Below are 21,451 nucleotides of genomic sequence, written 5' to 3' on the forward strand. Positions count from 1 at the left end.
GTTCCACTGTGCTTTTATCTGTATGGCTTAAGACTTTCTGTCTTATGAAAATGCACTTCCTGGAGCAGTGTCACTAGGAATCACTTGAAGAGGAGTCATATGTACTCTTCCTGCAGCTTCTGGCTTGGAAGGGAGGTGCCCAGCCTAAAGGGTTCACTGTATCAGAAGGGTGGGAATAGCACTCATGCCAGGATCCAATGGACATGCAGTCATGCAGGGAACCTGTAGCATAAGAAAGCTTAATGTGTGTCAGTATAACTTTTATAATTTAACAGCTTTTATCATTTTGGTTGAATAGTCAAAACCCTAAAAGGCAGAATGCCTGAGAACTCTCCCCATTGCAGGATTACATTGAACGCACTGAGCATCCTAATGAGGAAGATGCAGAGCCCTACTTCAAACCCTTGTGGGGTCCTCAGAGGCCTCCCCTGCTTAGTCGCTCTGACTCCCAGAGGAAGGCCAGACTCCAAGAGTGCTTCCTCTGCTGTTTCCTACTCTGCTTCCTTTGCTTCTTGCTTTTTGTTTGTCAGTCAGAAGGTTACTGGGAAAGCAATGTTATTTTTACACATGGTACAGGACAAAAAGGCATAAAGAGAGAGCAGAGAGCAGCAGCTGAATTTATCACGTCTGCTCCAGCTTTCCCTGAAGAGACCTTTAACCCTGAGCCTTTCCTGATGTTCCCATTCTCCATTTCTCTCTCCCTCTCTCACCTCAACTGCTGCTATGGCAGCAAGAAAGGCCCGGGTAGGGGCTATCTAGGATTTGTACTTTCTACATTAATGCTTCCTCCAATAACAAGGTTAATTGAGAGTTGACAGTAATTGCTTTATGTGGGCATTTAGCACTAAATAATGGTTTTGTGACCAGTGGGCCTATTGTATCTACTTCATGGACTCTCTCTGTCTCAAGGATATATAAAAATCATGCAACATTCCAATCAAAGATAATTGGAGTAAAGTTTTCTTTCACCATAACCTTGAAGAAAGCAGGCAGAATTGCTAGAGTGAGCACAACATGTGTCATCCTGATTGGTGTAGATTCTCATAAATGAAAAGCTGGCCTTGATTAGTAACGCTAATGGCCGGAAACCACCACCACTCCCAAAGTCTTGCAACTCATTTTGCAGGGATAACCCATGGGAGGCTCTTCTTACCATGTGCAGTTTATTCCTGAACGCTGTCACCCTTTTAAAGAAGCATTACAAATAATTCCATGACATTATGTGGTCTGGAAGCACCGAAGTTTATTGGCAGTGATCAAACTGAGAATGCCTTTTGTCTCCTGTGATTTTGTTGACTTTTGTGCTGGCAGATATCATTATCAGAGTTAAGAGGGTAGATTTGGACCTCCAACCACAAAAAAAAAAAGATGAAGACAAGCAACAAAAAAATGAATGTGATGAGTATGAAAGTGTCCCTCTCAGAAATCGGCTGCTAACCAAAAGGTCAGCAGTTTAAATCCACCAGGCGCTCCTTGGAAATTCTATGGGCCAGTTCTGCTCTATCCTATAGGGTTGCTGTGGGTCGGAATTGCCTCGATGGCAATGGGTTATTTGGGTACCACTATCCAAAGCAGCCCCTTTGATGACAAAGAACAATCACATAAACTCAAGTCGTCATACATTTTCCATTAACTCAAGTCCATGCATCTCATTCATTTGTAACTATTCAGCTGGATAATACTGTAATCGCATCTCACCGCCTCCTCAGTCCCCTGGTTGTAAACTAACTTAGGGTTGCTCTAGACCAGATACTTGCCTGACACTAAGTTAACCCTGGCCCGTCCCTAGTTTGAAGAGTTTTAACAGGAAGGGACTAAACTAAGACCAAACCAAACCCAGTGCCGTCGAGTTAATTCCGACTCACAGTGACCCTGTAGGACAGAGTAGAACTGGAAGGGACTAGTCAAAGGAATTCCTAGAGATATGGATCTGTTCTAACCCGAAAGCCCAGTGGGCATCCAGGTTATCAGGAGCAAACCAGAATGTACCTGTATGAGGTTTTCTGGAATTTGGCCTTCTTATCTGACTTGAGTCTCAAAGCTATTTGTTAAGTAATCATTTCTGGTGTTGCAATCATTTTCTTATAAACAGTGAAGATTTTGTAAGCACCAATTTATTTCCGAATTCTTTAAAACTTGTTTTTGCTTGTGATGAGGATGGTGTTGTACCTGCTTCCTTAGAAAACATATGGAAAATGGAATTTGAAATCTGAAATGCAAACACAAAGGTAAAGTATCTAGCAATTATTTTCAAAAAGTGATTCCTGGAAGTCTTCATTTATTGACATCAGCTAATTCTAAGCTATTCTTAGGAAAACGTTTTGCAATACATATAGATTTAGATTGTCACACCCCTATGGTTTAAAAAAACATTTCACTTCAGATTTTAAATGTAAGAGACTGACTTCAAATGGAAAATGAACATATTAATTAATATTAATAAGTCTGTTAATGTAACACATATAGGAAGGGAATTTAATTCTACTTGTGATCGTGAATAAAAGCCAGTGCCTTTTCTTCTGTTTTGACGTTAAAGGGGAAATTTTAAAAAAGCACGTTGTTTACTTTATTCTCAAACTCTGGATTTAATTTTAAAATATCCTTAATATACACTGATTCTCTATTAAATTTTCACATGTTGTGTTGTTAGGTGCCGTTGAGTTGGTTCCGACTCATAGTGACCCTATGCACAATAGAACAAAATACTGCCCGGCCCTGTGCCATCTGCACAATTGTTGCTATGCTTGAGTCCATAGTTGCGGCCACTGTGCCAATCCATCTCACTGAGGGTCATCTTTTTCACTGACAATCTACCAAGCATGATGTCCTTCTCCAGAGACTGATCTTTCCTGATAACATGTCCAAAGTATGTGAGACATAGTCTCACCATCCTTGCTTCTAAGGAGCATTCTGGTTGTACTTTTTCCAAGACAGTTTTGTTCGTTCTTTTTGGCAATCCATGGTATATTCTTCGCTAACACCACAATTCAAAGGCTTCAGTTCTTCTTTGGTCTTCCTTATTCCATTGTCTAGCTTTCGCAAGCATATGAGGTGACTGAAAACACCATGGCTTGGGTCAAGTGCACCTTAGTCTTCAAGGTGACATCTTTGCTTTTCAACACTTTAAAGAGGTCTTTTGCAGCTGATTTGCCAGGTGCAGTGCATCTTTTGATTTCTTGACTGCTGCTTCCGTGGGTGTTGATTGTGGATCCAAGTAAAATGAAATCCTTGATAACCTCAGTCTTTTCCATATGAATTTCATGTGATTACTCTGCACTGAAATGAGCAGGTTAGTGGTAATGTAGTATTGTGAGTTGAGTTGCCTGAGATTAGGGAAGGTTCCTAGATGACCATTCAAGATCAGTAAGAAAAATGAGCCTTTTCTTCCCATTAACAGGAGAAAGACTCAGAGGACTGTAACTACCTAACCTAGGTGAGTGCTATTACAATTATTTTTAAGTAGCCTTTTCAAAAGTTACAGGACATAATATCATTAGACAGATGTACTTGATAGAGAACCAAGTTACTTCTCAAGTAATATTTTCTCATTTTCTAAATGGGAACCAAAGATTTTCTGCATAGATGACCTGTTCAATTTGTACACATTCATGCTAACTCAGAGTAGTCAGCTTCTTTGATGGTTCCACACACAAAACACAAGCACAAAAAAATTTTTTTTAAGGTTTTCACTGTAGGTACCTACACTGAAAACCCAACATTTCTATCCAGACCATTCAAAAGACATAAGTTGCAGTCAAGTCAATGATTATTTGTGAGTACATGAAGTATACTGTGTAGCAGGTACTATGTACTAGGAGCCAGGATGGTGGTCTTGTCTTTCAGGGATTTCACAGTCTAGTAAGGGTGACATTTTAAACTATATCAACAAGCAAATTAAAATAGGGCATGATGTATATAACCGTACATGTGTCTAGGATGCAGAAGTAGCCCAGTAGGGGGAGGAATTAGTTTTACTGGGTGGGCGGGTCTGGAAAATTCCCAGATATGATGACATCAGAGCTGTTTTTAAGGATGAGTAAGAACTTATTGGATGTATAAGTAAGCAATACTTTTAGCTGCAAATTACCAGAATACCCCTAGATATACACATGGCTTATCATTCTCCAAGGAGTCTTGGTGGTACAGTGGTTAAGTACTCGGCTGCTAACCAAAAGGTCAGTGGTTCATACCCACCAGCCTCTGCACAGGAGAAAGATGTGGCAGTCTGCTTCTGTAAAGATTTACAACCCTATGGAGCTGTTCTGCTCTGTCTTTTAGTGTCGCTCTGAGTCACAATTGACTTGATGGCGATGGGTCATCCTCCCTTACTTCACTCAAGTCTCTGCTAACATGATCAACCTAGCCTCTCATTATTCTCTGTCCTGTTACCTTGTTGTTGTTATTGTTAATTTGTTTAGTGTGTGTTTCCTCTGACTTGATCCATGCTCTGCAAGGCCAGGGAGATTGTGTGTTTCATTTACTGCTGTATCCCAAGCATCAGTTACAATGTCTAAACAGTTCGATATTTGTTGAAAGAATGGATAGTCATTTAACCATGGCTTAAACAATAAAGGTATTTAATATCTCACAAAACAAGAAGACTATAGGCAGATAGTTTCAGGAATAGTATTACTATTGTCATTTGGGACCTAGACATTTTCTATTTTTCCTCTTGTGTCTTCCGAGTCATTAGTGTTCAGTGTGTCAAAACTATTCGTGAGGCGTTCTCTAAATTCAGGTGTGATACACTCAAGCTTGTACTTTGGCTCTCATGGACTTGTTTTAATTTTCTTCAATTACAACTTCACTTTGAGGATGAGGACTAAGGTGTGCCTCACCCAAGCCATGGTATTTTCAGTTGCCTCATACGCATGTGAAAGCTGGACAATGAATTAAGAAAGACCGAAGAAGAATTGATGCCTTTGAATTGTGGTGTTAGTGAAGAGTATTGAATATACCATGGACTGCCAGAAGAATGAACAAATCTTTCTTGGAAGAAGTACAGCCAGGATGCTGCTTAGAAGCAAGGATGGCTAGACTTCATCTCATGTACTTTGGACATCTTATCATGAGGGACCAATCCCTGGAGAAGGACGTCATGCTTGGTAAAGTAGAGGGTCAGTGAAAAAGAGGAAGACCCTCAATGAGATGGACTGACACAGTGGCTGCAACAATGGACTCAAACATAGCAACAATTGTGAGGTTGGTGCGGGATGGGGCTGTGTTTCAGCCTGTTGTATATAGGGCCGCTATGAGTTGGAACTGACTCAACAGTACCTAACAACAACAGTCTTTGGAGTGTTGGCTTTTAGACCTTTGACTTGCCATCTATTGTCACAAGAGGGTTGATAAAGCACCAAGCATTACATTCTTTCCAACTGTGTTGAAGGCAGGAATAGAAAGAAGCTCCCAAGTATCTGTCTCTTCATCAAGAAAATTAATCTTTCCCAGAAGCCCACCATCATATTTCCCATTATGTGTCATTGGTTACCACCACCCATCTGTGGTGACTTGCACGTTTCTGTGATTCTGGAAACTGTGCCACTGGTATTCCAAATACCAGCAGGGTCCCCCATGGTGGACAGGTTCAGCAGAGCTTCCAGATTGAGATAGACCAGGAAGAAGGGCCCGATGATCTATTTCCAAAAATTAGCCAATGAAAACTGTAAGGATCACAACAGAATATTATCTGATATTGTTCTGGAAGATAAGTCCCTAGGTTGGAAGGCACTCAGAAGGTACAGTGGGCACAACAATGGGCTTGAGCACACTACCGACCTTAAAGATGGCACAGAACCAGGCAAAGCTTCATTCTGTTGTACATGGGGTCACCATGAGTCGGAGCCAATTCTACGGCAGCTAACAACAACAACATCATGGTTAGGAATGTCACATGGCTAGAACCGGCTGAATGGGAGGCTGGGAAAGCAAGTAGAAGCAAGAAGAAATAGCTTTACCATGATGGCTGAAACTAATTATGATTCATTCTTTGAGACTGGCGAAATCACTGCCCCAATGAAATCAGAGGAGTTTCTGATTTATAACATAAAAAATGTTATAAAAAACAAATTTGAGAATAACGATAAAATGTGAAGTAAAAACTAACAGGATTTTAGGTAATGTATTATTTGTTTTTCTATATTGATATGAAAATTAGATACAGTGAAACTGATGAGTGTAATTGAGGATTTTCTATCTTAGCCAAGAAAGGCGTATTTTTCCATTTGTTCTTTGGCAGTACCACTTTTAATGGATCTCTCACCAGGATTGTCTTAAGCAGCTGTCTAAACCTGACGTCTGAAGAAGTCCTTCCCAGAGAAAGTCAGATTTCTTCCACAGTTGACTAAGTGGCTTATATTTAATCTCTGAAATGCCATACAGAATTCGTCAGAGTGGCTCTTCCTTTAGACCACTCACTCCAAAATGCAGGCAATCACATTCAATGAGTAAAATCTTCGTTTGATGGCACCCCTAGAAATTGCAGAGAATTATCATGCCCTGGGTATCATTTCAGAAATGCTGGTGGCATAGTTCCTACCCTCTTGGGCAAAAAAAAAAAAGGCCACAAAAACATCTCAGAAAATGAAGATATCTTTTTACCCATATTTATATTTATATGGACAATATGTATTTGAAATTTGAGATCAAGAAACGGTAGAATGGATCTTCAGTAACATTAATAGTGAGATGCATATTATAAAATAGACATAAGATTTTTGTCCTCAAAAAACACACTCTTCCCCCCGACCCCCCCAGGCGCCCAGGATCTTATGTATGTACCTGTTTGGGCACAGGGACAAGAAGTGAAATTAGTTGTTGATTTAAAAAAGAAGTCATCCGATTTTGGTTTTTTCTTCCTTCTCTGCATTCTCTCTCTCCTTTTGCCCCTCACCCCTCACTACCACCATCTCTTTCTCTGGAGAGAAAGAAACAATGATTTGCCCTGTGGGTGTTCCTGAGATAATAACTGTCCAGTGGATGTTTTGAGGTAGCTCTTACTGGTTTTGGCTGGATCAAACTGAGCTGTGTTACCTCAGTCAGTACGGGAAGTAATATCATCTCCTCCGAGGAAGGAGCCAGTGGACCTTTCACCTACACAGAATTTGTTAACTTTTAGTTGTACCTGTGCAACTACCATGCAAATGATTTACTTATTTCACCTCAAATAGCCAGTACTGTATAGGACTTTCATCATACCTTTCTGTAACCCTGTTAGGAACCCTGTTAGGAGCAAAAGTCAAGGCATAATACTGACTACAGGGGATATGACCCAAAGAAGTGAGTGGGCCTGGGGGAAGGTAGAAAGAGAGGGAGATGAGAAGGAGAAGGAGAGCGAGTATATGGAGCCACAATTCACAAATGGCCCTGCTACCAGACTCACTGTCTCCTCAGCTTCTCTGAGGGACAAATTTTCAAAAAGTTTCCCTCCACAGACTGCCCCTTTATCCTGTAGGTTAGGTCCATATTTGACTTACACATAGGAAGAAACATGTAACCAAGAACTTGGGCTGCACTGGTAAGGTTTTGTGTCACATGAGGCAAGTGAAGGGATTTATGTCACAGAGAGAACCGGATAAAAAAGACCTTTAATCCTAATCTGTTTTTATGCTTGTCTTGGTCTCTACTACTTTCTTCATTGAGAGGAGAAGGGAAAGGGAGTGAAATAGGAGAGAATCCTAAACATGATCAGTAGTGTACTCATGTTTAAAGACATGAATGAAGGGGAGTTTTCTGCTTCTGTCTTTATCGCCTCACCCCTTGATCTTCAGTGCTTAAAAACTTGGCTGCTAACCAAAAGGTCCGAAGTTCGAATCCACCAGCCACTCCTTGGAAACCCTATGGGGCAGTTCTACTCTGTCCTATAGGGTTGCTACCAGTTGGAATTGACTAGACACAATGGTTTTTTTTGTTTGTTTGTTTTGTTTTTCATAATCTCCAGGAGATCCTCTCTTCCCACCTTTTGCCTTAAAAACCAATACAAAATAAAAACGACTGCCTTCATACAAGCATGAAATAAGTATACAAAAGAAACTACAATGTTCCTATGTCTAGGGGTTTATAGGAGCGTGCTCCTGCCCAGGGTGTTGGTTGATGTTACAGTAGAAAACAAAATAAGCATTGAGTCAACAAACAAACAAGACCCCAGATTCATTGATACAGTAATATTTTTGTCTGAATAGTCACAAATGCTACCTGCATTCCCCTTTCCCTCCCACGCACAATTTACCTCAGAGTTCCAAAGAAGACACCACATACCCAGAAGGCTTTGTTGTTGCTGCTGTTTGGGATTTACAGCCCCTGTACAAGCAGTTCCACTTGCACTTCCTGGGGCCTCTTCTCGCCATCTCCCTTCCCACGGTGGCAAAACCCACAAATAACCCAACCGCCTGAAAAATCTAATAGCCAGCAGTAAGTTCTGTTGCACTTTCATGGTGGGCCAGGCACTGTGCTAAGGGCTTTACTCCGATTATTTATTTAATGCTCATAAGCCCATAAGGCAGGTATTTCTGTCGTTCTTACTACACGGCAGATGCTTCCGTTTTACCGTTTTACAGGGTTCCATTTTACAGATAGCTTGCCAGAGACCACACGACTAGTGAATGGTGCAACCTCGATTTAAACCGAGATGCTCTGATGGAATGATTGCTCTTAGCGGTTTACTCCATACACTTTTTGACAGACCAAATCTAACTTCGCATTCTGTCATTCACCTAATATACATAAAAAACATAGTAGGCAATAATGTTATCCTTACATACATAAAGCCTTTGCTGTTAGCTGTGGTTGAGGGGACCCCCGACTCCCGGTGACCTCATACACAACAGAACAAAACGCTGCCCTGTCCTGTGCCATCTCCATGATTGGTGGTGAATTGGACCATTGTGATTCACTGGCTGATTTTCAGTAGTAGATTGCCAGACCTTTCTTTCTAGTCTTCCTAGCTCTGAAAGCTCTACTGAAGCCTGTTCAGCATCACAGCACATGTAAGCCTTCACCAACAGATGGTGGTAGCTGTGTGTGCGGTGCATTGGCCAGGAATCAAACCCGGGTCTCCTGCATGGAAAGTAACAATTCAGCCACTGAGCCACCAATGCCCCCACATAAGGCCTGAGCTGCCCGCAATTTTTCTTTTAGCAGAATTTATTAAAATAGGAGAGGAAATTGTGCAGAATCTGGATAAAATAATCACTACTTTTTCTTTGAGGTTGTGTAGCAAAAGACTTTGTGTTCATTTGTGCTTTTTGTTGTTTCCTTTTAAGATGTTATTTCACCCTGTAGGGCTGATGATTTTATAGAGTTTCACAGGCCAGTTTGCTAAGTACAAGTTTGGACAAGAAAAGTAAATTTTTCCTGCCTTGTCTTCTCATTTCAATCGTTGAATGCAGACTTAAGCTACCACGTATTTACCCAAGATGCTTGTTTTTAATATGTGAAAATGAGGTTTTATGAGTAGAATTAGCTATGTTTAAAAAAAAAATGTTTCTAAGTGTATCCAATATCATCAGGCAGTCATGATATTGAAGCATAGTTCATAGCTACACAATTGCAAATGAATATTTTTGGCAGGAAACAATACAGTGCATTCCGCTTGGACAGCAGTAGTCTAACAATGAACTTGGCCTACCCGGTGAAATGTTTTACCAAGAATTCCTGGAAGCCATTTTGTTCTACTTTTTTAAGAGCGAGTTTGCAGTCTCAAATCTGCATTTCTTTTTAAATTTATACCCACACCTATTTTCAACCAGAATTTGAGGTGATATAAGACAGAGCAGTTAGTGAGACAAAATGGTTTTGCGGTCTGGCCCTCAGTATATTGCTCAGCGGGAGGCCTCCTGTAAGTGATCTTGCCTATTTTGAAAACTGTTCTGTTACGATGTAAGATATACAGAGGAGCTTTCTTATGCATTTGATCTTGAAAAGTAAAGGGAGCCAAGAAATAGGGGAGAAACCTTCTATAGATCTTCTGGCAAAGTCACATAACATTAATTGAGTACTAGGAAACCCTGGTGGCAGAGTGGTTAAGAGCTATGGCTGCTAACCAAAGGATCGGCAGTTCAAATTCACACAGTGCTCCTTGGAAACACTGTGGGGCAGTTCTACACTGACCTCTGGGATTGCTATGAGTTGGAGTTGACTCGACGGCAGTGCGTTTGATTTCTTCGTTTTGGTTATGTGCCTATCAGGAGCCCTGGTGGCTCAGTGGTTAAGAGCTATGACTGCTAACCAAAAGGCCAACAGTTTGAATCCACCATCTGCTCCTTGGAAACCCTATGGAATTGTTCTACTCTGTTCTGTAGGGTCATTATGACTTGGAATCAACTCAACTGTGACAGTTTTTTTTTTTTTTTGGAGGGGTGTGGTTATGTGCCTGTCAAGAAGCCCTGGTGGCTCAATGGTTAAGCACTGAGCTGCTAACTGAAAGGCCTGTGGTTTGGACCCACCAGCCACTCTGTGGGAGAAAGATGTGGCATTCTGCTTCCATAAAGATTACAGCCGTGGAAACCCTAGGGGGCAGTTCTACTCCATTCTTTAGAGTCGCCATGAGTCGGAATTGACTTGACAGCACTGGATTTTGGTTTTGGTACTTGCCCATCAGGGAGTTCTTGGGTACTGCAAACAGTAAAACCCTCGGCTGCTAAACAGAAGGTTGAAGGTTTAAGTGCACCCAGAGGTGCCTTGGAAGAAAGACCTGGCAGTCTAAAAAAAACAAAAATTAGCCATTGAAAACTCAGTGGAACACAGTTCTACTCTGACACATATGGGGTCACCATAAGTGAGAACTGACTGGACAGTGACTGCTGGTTGTGCTTGTCACTATGTTAAACGCTATCACATGATTTCAGCTCATCTAGAAGGGGCCTTACATAAAGCAAGAGGCATTAGGCAGCAGGAAGTTCTTACAGATTGTAAGGCTTCTAAGAGGTGTGGGGCATTGACGGGTGGGAAAGCTGCCGCCATCCCAGTTGTAGCAGCCAGTCCTTGCTCTCCTTCAGTCTTATCAAGAGAGAAATATCCACCATATTGCACCTGATTGGTAATGTTTGAAAAGTGACAGTTTGTGCTTGAAGAGTTTCAAGCAAAAAGGGGGTAGGTAGTAAGGGAGGAGAAAGAAGAGAAAACGCTAGGGGAAAAAAATTACCCATATGAAGTAGATTTCCTTGGGTCTCCTGGCTCTTTTCACAAATCAGCATCAAAACAGATGTTTCTCCCATCTCTTGGCACCTTCCTGAACTGCTGATCCTCAAAGTAATTAGAGTAACCTCCTGGCTCTTAATTGAAGAGGAGGTTCTTCAACCACACACACGCACACACAAAAATCCATAACTGGTCAGCAATTCTAGGAGGGGCTTATGCAGATGACAAGGAGTTCAGATGGGCCAAAGGCCAAGGGAAAAAAAAAAAAAGAAAGAAATCCTGAAGTGCTGTCAGGCAGATTGCTGACACCATGGGTGCATATATGCATCTTTGAGCCATTTTGGTTCCAGAGACAACTGTTTGCTTGCTGACTCCTTTTACTTTATTTACATGGCATAGATCATTGTAGAAAAATTTTAAAGGCAAAAACAAAAGCCCACACAATTTTCCACAATAAGCATTTATTGCTTTTATAATAAGAAAATCCCACAGAAAGTTACTGGAAAAAGCCTTCATACAACTACTCATTGGGAGATAAATCACAATTATATTTGCAAACGTGCTCCTGCTAAGAAATGTTCACGCTAAATTTAAAGGGTAGATTGTTCATAAAGGGAAAAACGAGGGAACATTGATGTGTTGTTGATAGAATGCTAAGAAACAAATACAGCAACCTTCCCAAAAGTCCTTTTCCCATTGCAAACTCTGTGTGCAACCTGCCATACATTTTTCTAGTTTGTTTATACATCTAATAATAAAAACATCCTTAGCCTTTTTCTTCTCATATCTCCATAGCAATTTAAGGGCAGTAGGATGGACATTTGTGGGTGTCCTAATGTGCTGAGTGAGACCTTACTCAAATGTCATTTTAGACCCAGGCACTCAGTTTTGTCAGCCTATTTTGAAATGATTCATCTCTTAGTAAATGTATTCATGCTAACTAATGATTGTAGACTAAAGCTTAAATCTGAAAGATAAGTAATATACTCAAATGAGAAAAAAAAAAAGTTAGGTAGACTAGAGGTGGCACAAATTCTCCCTGCAGGCAAAACAACTTTGGAGAAGCAAAAGTGTAGCCAAATGATTTCTGGATGAACTTGAAATCAAGGCAAGGGATGATAGTTGCATGATATTCATGGCAGGTGGAATCAAATTATCATAGTCTGTTACATCCTTTTGCATCATAGGGCTTGACTTGCTAGGTAGACTGGAATACTACCTTGGGTGGCCAGGGAACCCTATCCTCTAGACAAAGATGGAGACACGTTTGTATAAACCTACCCAATAGGATGATCACTTCCCTTCTATTAACATATCCTTCTTGGTTGGGCTGTAATTCATTTCAGCAATGTTCACCTTCCACTCTAACAGTAGCATTTCAATCATGCTGCTCTGATACTACAGCCAAAGCACTGAATGTAGGCACTCATTGACAACCATCTAGCATAGGATGCTTCCACAAGTGGGTGATCTAATTAAGTAATTTAACTGTTAGATTTTTCTTAATTTTATTCTTAGGTGGTAACATCAAACTCAAGTTGTTGTTGGCTGGATGTCTCACCTATGTACTAAATGCTGTCATGTGGATATTAATTTGAATGTAATCGTATCTAATATCTAGACTATACCACCAGTTGCCATCCAGTTGACTCTGACTCATGGCGACCTCTTGTGTGTCAGAGTATAACTGTGTTCCATAGTGTTTTCAATGGTTGATTTTTTTTTGGTAGCAGATCACCAGGCTTTTCTCCTGAGGTGCCTCTGGGTAGACTTGAACTTCTAAACTTTTGGTTAGCAGCCAAGTATGTTAACCATTTTCACCACCCAGGATTCCTTTTATTAGAGAGAGAAAGTGTGACAGGGACATCAAAAGTTTAATTATTTGGTGACTTTGTGATAGATAAAATGTTAAGTGTATATATTTTTGAATAAGACATTTATATAAAACGCTAGTTGATTGACTGTACATCTCTAACCTAATAAATATAATCTTGTGTGAGGTTTAGGGATACACATTTAGTTATTTTACTTATAGTCACTTGACAGAGAGTGAAAGGAGCCTTGCTTTATTTATTTTGGAGTAGAATTCAGTTTAAAATGGATCTAACTTTGAGCCCATAAAAGGATAGTTAGTATTAAAATGCTAAAATAACCATTTTATAGGGCGGTCTCACCTGCGTGAGGCATAAAACAACTAGATGTGGCAAAAAAAACATGAATTTTGGAGGCAGACAGACATGAATTCTAATTCCAGATTCATCACTTGCTAATAAAAGTTTTTATAAACTGTCAAAACTTTGGTTTTCTAATGTGAAGAGTGGGCTCAACAAGTCCTACCTAACCTGGAGTATTCTGAAGGACAGTGAAAGATACAGAGAGTGTAGAAGTATATATAGCACTAGAGAAACAATAAAAGAAAGTTGGTTTCTTTCCATTCACTCCAAAAATGGCCTCACATCACAGACAATATTGGTGTTAGATGACAGAACTTATTGGTGAGGTGTGATATTGCCCCATTACAAAAACTCATTTGAAAGGTTAGAGGAAACAAGTTGTTGAAATTTTAAGAGTACATTCATGCCATCCAAAGTCACACAAGGGATTCTTACAGCTCAAGAAGGCAGTAGTATAACTGAAGATGGTGAAAAGATTCAAATATTGGTAAGAGTGTTTGAGGAAAAATAATAAATTGCTAGGTGGAGTTTACAATTTAAGTTAGGAAGGTCTGCTTCACAACACTTCCTCACCCCAAATTTCTAACTTATTTGACCTGAGAATTTTGAAGGTGATTGTTATGGATTGAATTGTGTTCCCCCAAAATATGTGTTTTAAATCCTAACCTCTATACCTGTGGTTACAATCCCATTTGGGAATGAGTTGTCTTTGTTATGTTAATGACATAGGATTAGTGGAGGATGTGTCTTGAGTCAGTCTCTTTTAAGATTAAAAAAAAAAAACCGTTGCCCTCGAGTCAATTCCAACTCATAGTGACCCTATAGGACAGAGTAGAACTGCCCCCCTAGGGTTTCCAAGGAGCGCCTGGTGGATTCGAACTGCAACCTTTTGGTTAGCAGCCGTAGCTCTTAACCACCACGTCACCAGGGTTTCCTTTTTAAGATATAAAAAAGATTAAACAAGTGAGTAGAACGGAGATGGGGGAAGAGAGATGCCAAACCACATGGAGATTACATAGGAGCAGAAGCTCAGAAAAGACAAGGACCTTCCACCAGAGACAATAGAGAAAAAAAACCTGCAGTTGGCACCCTGAATTCAGACTTCTAGCCCCCTAAACTATGAGAAAATACATTTCTATTTGTTAAAGCCACCCATTTGTGGTATTTCTGTTAGAGCAGCCACTAGATAAATGAGACAGAATTCGGTATGAGAAGGGTGGGGTGCTGCTTTAACAGATAGCTAAAATGTGGAAGTGGTTTTGGAATTGGGTAATGGGCACAGGCTGGAAGAGTTTTAAGGTACCTAATAGTAAAATTCTAGATTGCCCTGAAGAAACTGTTGGTATAATTATGAAAGTCAAAGGCAGCTCTGGTTAGGGCTGTGAAGGAAGTGAGGAGAGCTATAGAGAAAGTCTCTGTCGTCTTAGAGAATACATATGCTAGAAATGTGGATGTTAAATGTGTTTCTGGTGAGGCTTTAAAAGAAAATGATGAACATGTGACTGGACAATGAAAAAAGGACAATGCTTTTTATGCACTGGCAAAGAACTTGTCTGAATTATGTTCAAATGGTGGAAGGTAGAACTTATAAGTGATGAACTTGTATATCTGGATGAGGATATTTTTAAGCACAATTTTAAAGGGGCTGCATGGTTTCTCCTTGCCACTTATAGTAAAATGTGAGAAGAAAGAGATGGGCTTAAAAATGAACTGTGCAAAGAACTAGATGGTGCCTGGCTACCATGAATGGCTGCTCTGACAGGGATTACAACAGAGAGTCCCAGACAGAGCAGGAGAAAAATGTAGAACAGAGTTCAAAATCATGAAAAAAGACGAGACTTACTGGTCTGACAGAGACTGGAGGAACCTCCAAGACTATGGCCCCCGGACACTCTGCTAACCCAGAACTGAAACCATTCTTGAAGCTTGCTTTTCAGAAAAAAAGATTAGACAGACCTATAAAACAAAAAATAACAAGTGTGGAATGTGCCTCTTAGTTCAATCTGATGTATGAGACCAAATGGATAACTCCTGTCCTAAAGCAGGGTAAGAAGACAGGAAGGGACAGGAACTGGATGTATGGACATAGGGAACCTGGGGTGAGAAGGGGTAGTGTGCTGTCACATTGTAGGGATTGCAACCAGTGTCACAAAACGGTATGATACAAATTTTTGAACGAGAAATTAACCTGAGCCGTAAACTTTCACCTAAAGCACAATAAAATTAAAAAAAAATTAATAATGGGTTATGGAAAAAAAATGAACTGTACAAAATGAAAACAAAACTTAAAGGTTTGGAAAATTCTGTTGTACAAACTAAGGACACGTGTCCTAGGAAGTTCACTAATGATGTGGCTACAAAATCTTTTGTTAAAGAGATTAAGTCTGTAACTGATGGATCTAACCAACTACCACATCTGAAAACCCATCAGCTTAGACTGAAGGGGACAGAGAAAGAATGAAAGGAAAGAACGCTGTCTGCATCTTAGAATTCTACAAGCAGGAACAGGCCAAAGGAGCTGTATCTTTTGTCTTCCAAGAAAAGAAAAGGACCATTCTCAGAGAAGCTCGGACATCAGCAGAACTGTTGGAAGAAGCGCAGGAAGCAGGGCCTTCTTGATTTCAAAGGGTGGGACCTTGGTCTCCTGGATCTCAAAGGATGGGGCACAGCCACCTAGGTTTTAAAGTGTCAGATCTGTGCCAACTTGGTTCCAGAGTGTGGGGCTGCTATTAAAGTGTGCCAGGGGATGGGACCACTACCCAAAGCTGATGCGGTGGGGCTGCCATGCCCAAGGGACAGAAGAACAGGACCTGCTAGGTCCGAGGGGATGGGGTCACCACTCAGACGAAATTGGAAAATGGGACCTCCCAAAGCCAAGGGAGCAGAGCTGCTGTCCCATTGGGCCTGGAAGGCAGAGTTGAAGTGCAGGTCCGAGAGGTCTCCACCCAGAATCCAGAGGGCATGGCCAACACCCAGAGTCTGGAGTGCAGGGCTATTGCCTAGATGATCCCAAGGAACAAAGGATTATTTTCAAGCCTTGAGAGCAAATGTAAATTGTTCTGCTGGGTTTTGGACTTGCTTGGTGCCCTTTATCCCTTCTTTCTCTTCAATTTATTCCATTTGTAATGGGAATGCCTACCTTGTGCCTGTTTGACCACTGTATTTTGGAACCAGGTAACCCATATTGGAGATTTCACAGTTTCTCAGGTGAAGAGAAATTTTGCCCCAGGATGGAATATGCCTAACTTCTCACCCATATTTGATTTAAATGATTCAGAAGATGAGATTTTAAGCCTGGAGTTGATTTAAGGCTTCTGGGATGATGTGATCGGGTAAATGTGTTTTGCACGAGGCAAGGACATGAATTTTGGGGGGCCAAAGTTTGGAATGTTATGGATTGAATTGTGTCTCCCAAAAATATGTGTTGTAAATCCTAACCTCTATGCTGTGGTTATAATCACATTTGAGAATGGGTTGTCTTTGCCATGTTGAGACAGAATTAGTGTAGGGTGTCTTGAGTTGATCTCTTTTGAGATATAAAAGAGATCAAACAAGCATGGGAGAAGCAGAGATGGGAGAAGAGAGATTCCAAGCCATGTGAAGGTTGCCCAGGAGTGGAAGCTCAAAAGAGACAAGGGTCTTCCTCCAGAGATGTGAGAGAAAGAAAGCTTTCCCCTAAAGCTGTTACCCTGAATTCAGACTTCTAGCCTCCTAAACAGTGAGAAAAATAAAATTGTTTGTTAAAGCCACCCGTTTGTGATATTTCTGTTACAGCAGCACTAGATAACTAAGACACTAGTTGATATGTGTTTTATATGAGAGTCAGTAATGGTCTTACTGAACGTGAGGGTTCAAATTTGTACAGAAGACAGAAAAATATAAAACAAATAAAAACCCTACAATTTCTCAAAAGATATCAGTCTTAGAGTTTTCATCAGAGAAATGTGTTTATCTGTGCTACTACTGTTGAATAGAGGACTTGTTTGCAATATTTTGGGTGTTAGGAGCAATGCTGCTGTGAGCATTCTTGTACACATCTCCTGCTCTAACTATGCAAGAGATTCTCCAGGACAAACTTCCTAAGCAGTATGCCGCCAATGCAATTCAAGTGTGCCAAAATGTGTCTGGGGTAGGATCTGGGGCAGCCATATCACTTAAGAGGGAACTTTTACTCCTTAGTTGCTAAAAAATGCTGTTATGAATGGTTATCAAATTTTGTCAGATTTTTTTTCTGCACCTGTGAACATGATCATATTTTTCTCATTTATTCTGTTAATGTCATGGATTACATTAGTGATTTTCTAACATTAAACCCACCTTGCACCTTTGGGATAAAACCAATTTGATCATAATGTATCTTTTATAAGCATTGATCGCTTTATTTTAAGGATTTTTGCATGTGTTTGTGAATAATATTGTTCTCAGATTTTCCTTTCTTATAACTGTTCTTTTCTGTTGTGATATCGTTATGCTAGCCTCCTAAAATATTTCCTTTAAAAAAAAAATCTTTGGAAAGTTGTGTGAAGGACTGGAATTATGTTTTCTCTGAATGTCCAGTAGAAGCCATTAGTGATCCATCTGTGCCTGGCATACTCTTTTGGGGAATATTTTACTTCTGATTTGATTTCATGATTTTAAGGTTATTTGGATTTTCTATTTCTTCTTGAGTCAGTTTTGATAAAAAGTATTTTCTAAGTAAAAATATTTATTTCATCAAAATTTCAAATTAATTGTATAAAGCTTATAAATATGCTTGATGATTTTATTCTCTTGGTGTCTGTAATAACGCCTCTCCTTTCTTTCTAATATTGCTTATTTGTGTTTTTCCTTTTTGTCTTTATTAGCTTTGCCAGAAGTATATCTATATTTTAGTCTTTCCAAAGTCCCACTTTTGGCTTCATTGATCCTCTCTTGTATGCTTGTTTTCTATTCATTAATTGTTTGATTGTTCTTTTGCTGTCTACTGAAGATGTATGTCTCACATTAATTTTTACTATTGTTTACTTTCTGATGTAAGTATAGAAGCTTATAAATTCTCTTCAACTACCATTTTACCTGCATCCTACAGGCCTGTATTTAGTACTTTTATTATTGTTTATTTCTAAATATTTTCTGGAGTTCATTATGATTTCATGTTCAACTAATAAGTTATTTAAGTAAGCGTGTTTTCAGATTTCCAAATATATGGGATTTTTTATCTTTTTACTATTAATTTCTAACTTAATTGCATTTTGGTTAGAGATTATTTTGAAGCTTGATTTATGGTCTAAAAAAAAACAAAACAAAAAAAAAACATTGCCATCGAGTCGATTCCAACTTATAGCAACCCTACAGGACAGAGTAGAACTGCCCCCATAGGGTTTCCAAGAAGCAGCTGGTGGATTCGAACTGCCAACCTTTGGGTTAGCAGCTGAGCTCTTAAACACTGTGCCACCAGGGCTCTGATTTATGGTTAAATTTCATATATTTTACTTGTATTTGAAAAGAAACGTGTGTTTCAGATTATTACAACTTGTAGTATAATTAAAATTCTTATAATTAATACTGCAACCACCTTATTATGCTATTAGCTCTAAAATATTTTTCTGATAATAATTGTTATTTGCATTATTTGTCTTTTTTAAAACATCTTTTTACTTTCGACCTATGTTTTTGGCTTTTTTCTTGAAATAGCAGATGGTTGGATTTATTAAAAATCTAATTTAATAATCTGTCATTTAATTGTGTATGTGACTTTAATATATTTAGATTTATTTTTACTATTTTACCCTTATGAGATGCAGCCCCCTTCCCTTTTTTCTCCTTTCTTGCTTTCTTTTGAATGATTGACTTCTTGATTTTTTTTTTTTTGTTGTTGTTCTTTTCATATTTTCCTTTTTACTTTGGAAGTTTTATTCTCCGTGTTTATACCTTTTGGAATCTAACTGTATGTTTTAGCATTTCTACTTAACAATGTTTACAGAGAATTAATATATTTACAGTTTCCAAAAATGAACATTAGAATTATTTAACTCTCATTAGCCTCGTCCCAATTTATGTGCCACTGTTGTCCAGTATATTGTTCCTGGATTTTTTTTTTAACCCACAAGTTAGCATCCATATTTGTGTTTTATGTAATCAACATTTGCTTTACTCATTTACATTTTACTGTTATTTTTGTTTGCAATTCATTGTTTCATAGCATACTGTCCAACTGAGATCATTTGTTTTTCTGCCTGTAGTTGGTCTTTTATAATTTCCTCTTATCTAATCTTGTTGATGACAAGCACTCTTCAATTTTTTCATATCTGAAAATGTTTTTATTTCTCCTTAACCCTTGAAACATTAATTTTTTGGGCTATTGAATATTGGGCTGGATATTATTTCCCTCAGCACATTGAAGATACTATTCTACTGCCTTCTGGTTTCCACTGCTGCTGTAAGAACTAAGCTTTCAGTCTCATTGCTGTTCCTGTGTACATGATCTGTTTTTACTCACTTCTTTTCAAGTATTCTATTTGTCTTTTGTATTATTCATTTATATAATGATGTATGCAGTAATGGATTTCTTCTGATTTATCCTGCTTAAGATTTATTTAATCTCCTGGATCTGAGTTTTGGAATTTTTTTTTTTTAATGTTCTGGGAAATTCTAAGCCATTATTTCTCTATTTTCTTCTCCATCTCTCTTTTTTTTTTTTAGATGGGAAAGGCATATTTTATTTCTCCAGGGACATATGACATGTGTACAACTGAATATAAATTCAAGGCCTGCTTGTACACCAAAACCAGGTCGTTTGGGTGGTTCAGTCAAAGAGCTAAGACCACCAGCTGGCACACAAGAGAAGCGTCCACTCCTCGGCCCAGGTTTTGGAATTTTGCCAGCCTTAAGCTCATCAAGAATTTTTTTCAACATCCTTAGGAGTCAGATTCTCATAGTAGTTGTCATTTATTTGAACCATTGGTGCATTTACACAGACACCTAAACATTCCACCTCTATAAGAACAACAAGTTTGTCAGGTGTAGTCTCCCCAACCTTTATTCCAAGCTTTCTCAGAACGGCCTTCAGTATGCTCTCAGAATCTAGAAGCATGCAAGGTGTGGTAGTGCAGACCTGAATGTGGTACTTTCCAACTGGCTTTCGATTATACATTGTATAAAAAGTTGCTACTTTGTATACTCTCACTGGCAGTACTTGTAAAATTTCTGCAACCTTGTTCATAGCAGAGATGGGCAACCATCCACTCTGTCTCTGCACTGAATCCAAGACTGGAATTACAGCTCTGCTTTATGCTCTTGTGGGTAGTTTTTTACACTTGCCTGTATCCTCATAGTCTTCTGGTGTTAAATCAAATGGAGGAGTATCTGGATTATTCTCAGGAGTATCGCTGTGCACAAATAAGGCTCCTCCAGCTCCATTTTGCTCAGGTGTCTTATGCAGATTCCTTAATATGTCTTTCCCACTGGGTGGTGAGGCCAGCTGCCCCAGCCCGGAGTGCCACGGCGAGGAACATGGCAGGCCAAACCATTTGCCTCTCCCAGGCAGCGCCCCTGCACCTCTTCGTTGTCTGATTCCGGACCTCCACAGAAAATGTACATCATGATAAACAGAGAAAATATTGAAGTTGTAAAGGATTCCATTTTACTTGGATCCACAACCAGTGACCATGGAAGCAGCAGTCAGGAAATCAAATGACACATTACATTGGGCAAATTTGCTGCAAAACACCTCTTTCAAGTGTTAGAAAGCAAAGATGTCACTTTAAGGAGTAAAGTGCACCTGACCAAGCTGTGGTGTTTTCAGTTGCCTCATGTGCCTATGAAATCTGGACAATGAGTAAGGAAAACTGAACAAGACTTGATGCCTCTGAGTTACAGTGTTGACAAAGAATATTGAATATACCGTCAACTGCCAGAAGAACAAACAAATCTGTCTTGGAAGAAGTATCACCAGAATGCTTATTAGAGGCAAGGATGGCGAGACTTCATCTCACATAATTTGGACATATTCTCAGGAGGGACCATTCCCTGGAGAAGGACATCATTCTTGGTAAAGTAAAGGGTCAGTGAAAAAGAGGAAGACCCTCAACAAGATGGATTCACACAGTGACTGCGACAGTGGGCTCAAGCATAACAATTGTGAGGATGGCGCAGGACTGGGC

General features: G+C 39.6%; 1 protein-coding gene and 1 pseudogene across 6 annotated transcripts in view; one reads left to right on the top strand and one right to left on the bottom strand.

The window, feature by feature from the left end:
• AIG1 (androgen induced 1) overlaps nt 1-21,451 on the top strand; it is a 293,600-nt gene that overhangs the window by 49,986 nt on the left and 222,163 nt on the right. The gene's annotated exons all lie outside the window — the stretch shown is intronic.
• Nucleotides 74-20,803, bottom strand: LOC126057361 (NADH dehydrogenase [ubiquinone] flavoprotein 2, mitochondrial-like; annotated as a pseudogene).

The sequence above is a fragment of the Elephas maximus genome, chromosome 1 (genome assembly GCF_024166365.1).
Source record: "Elephas maximus indicus isolate mEleMax1 chromosome 1, mEleMax1 primary haplotype, whole genome shotgun sequence".
Classification (NCBI taxonomy): Eukaryota; Metazoa; Chordata; class Mammalia; order Proboscidea; family Elephantidae; genus Elephas; species Elephas maximus.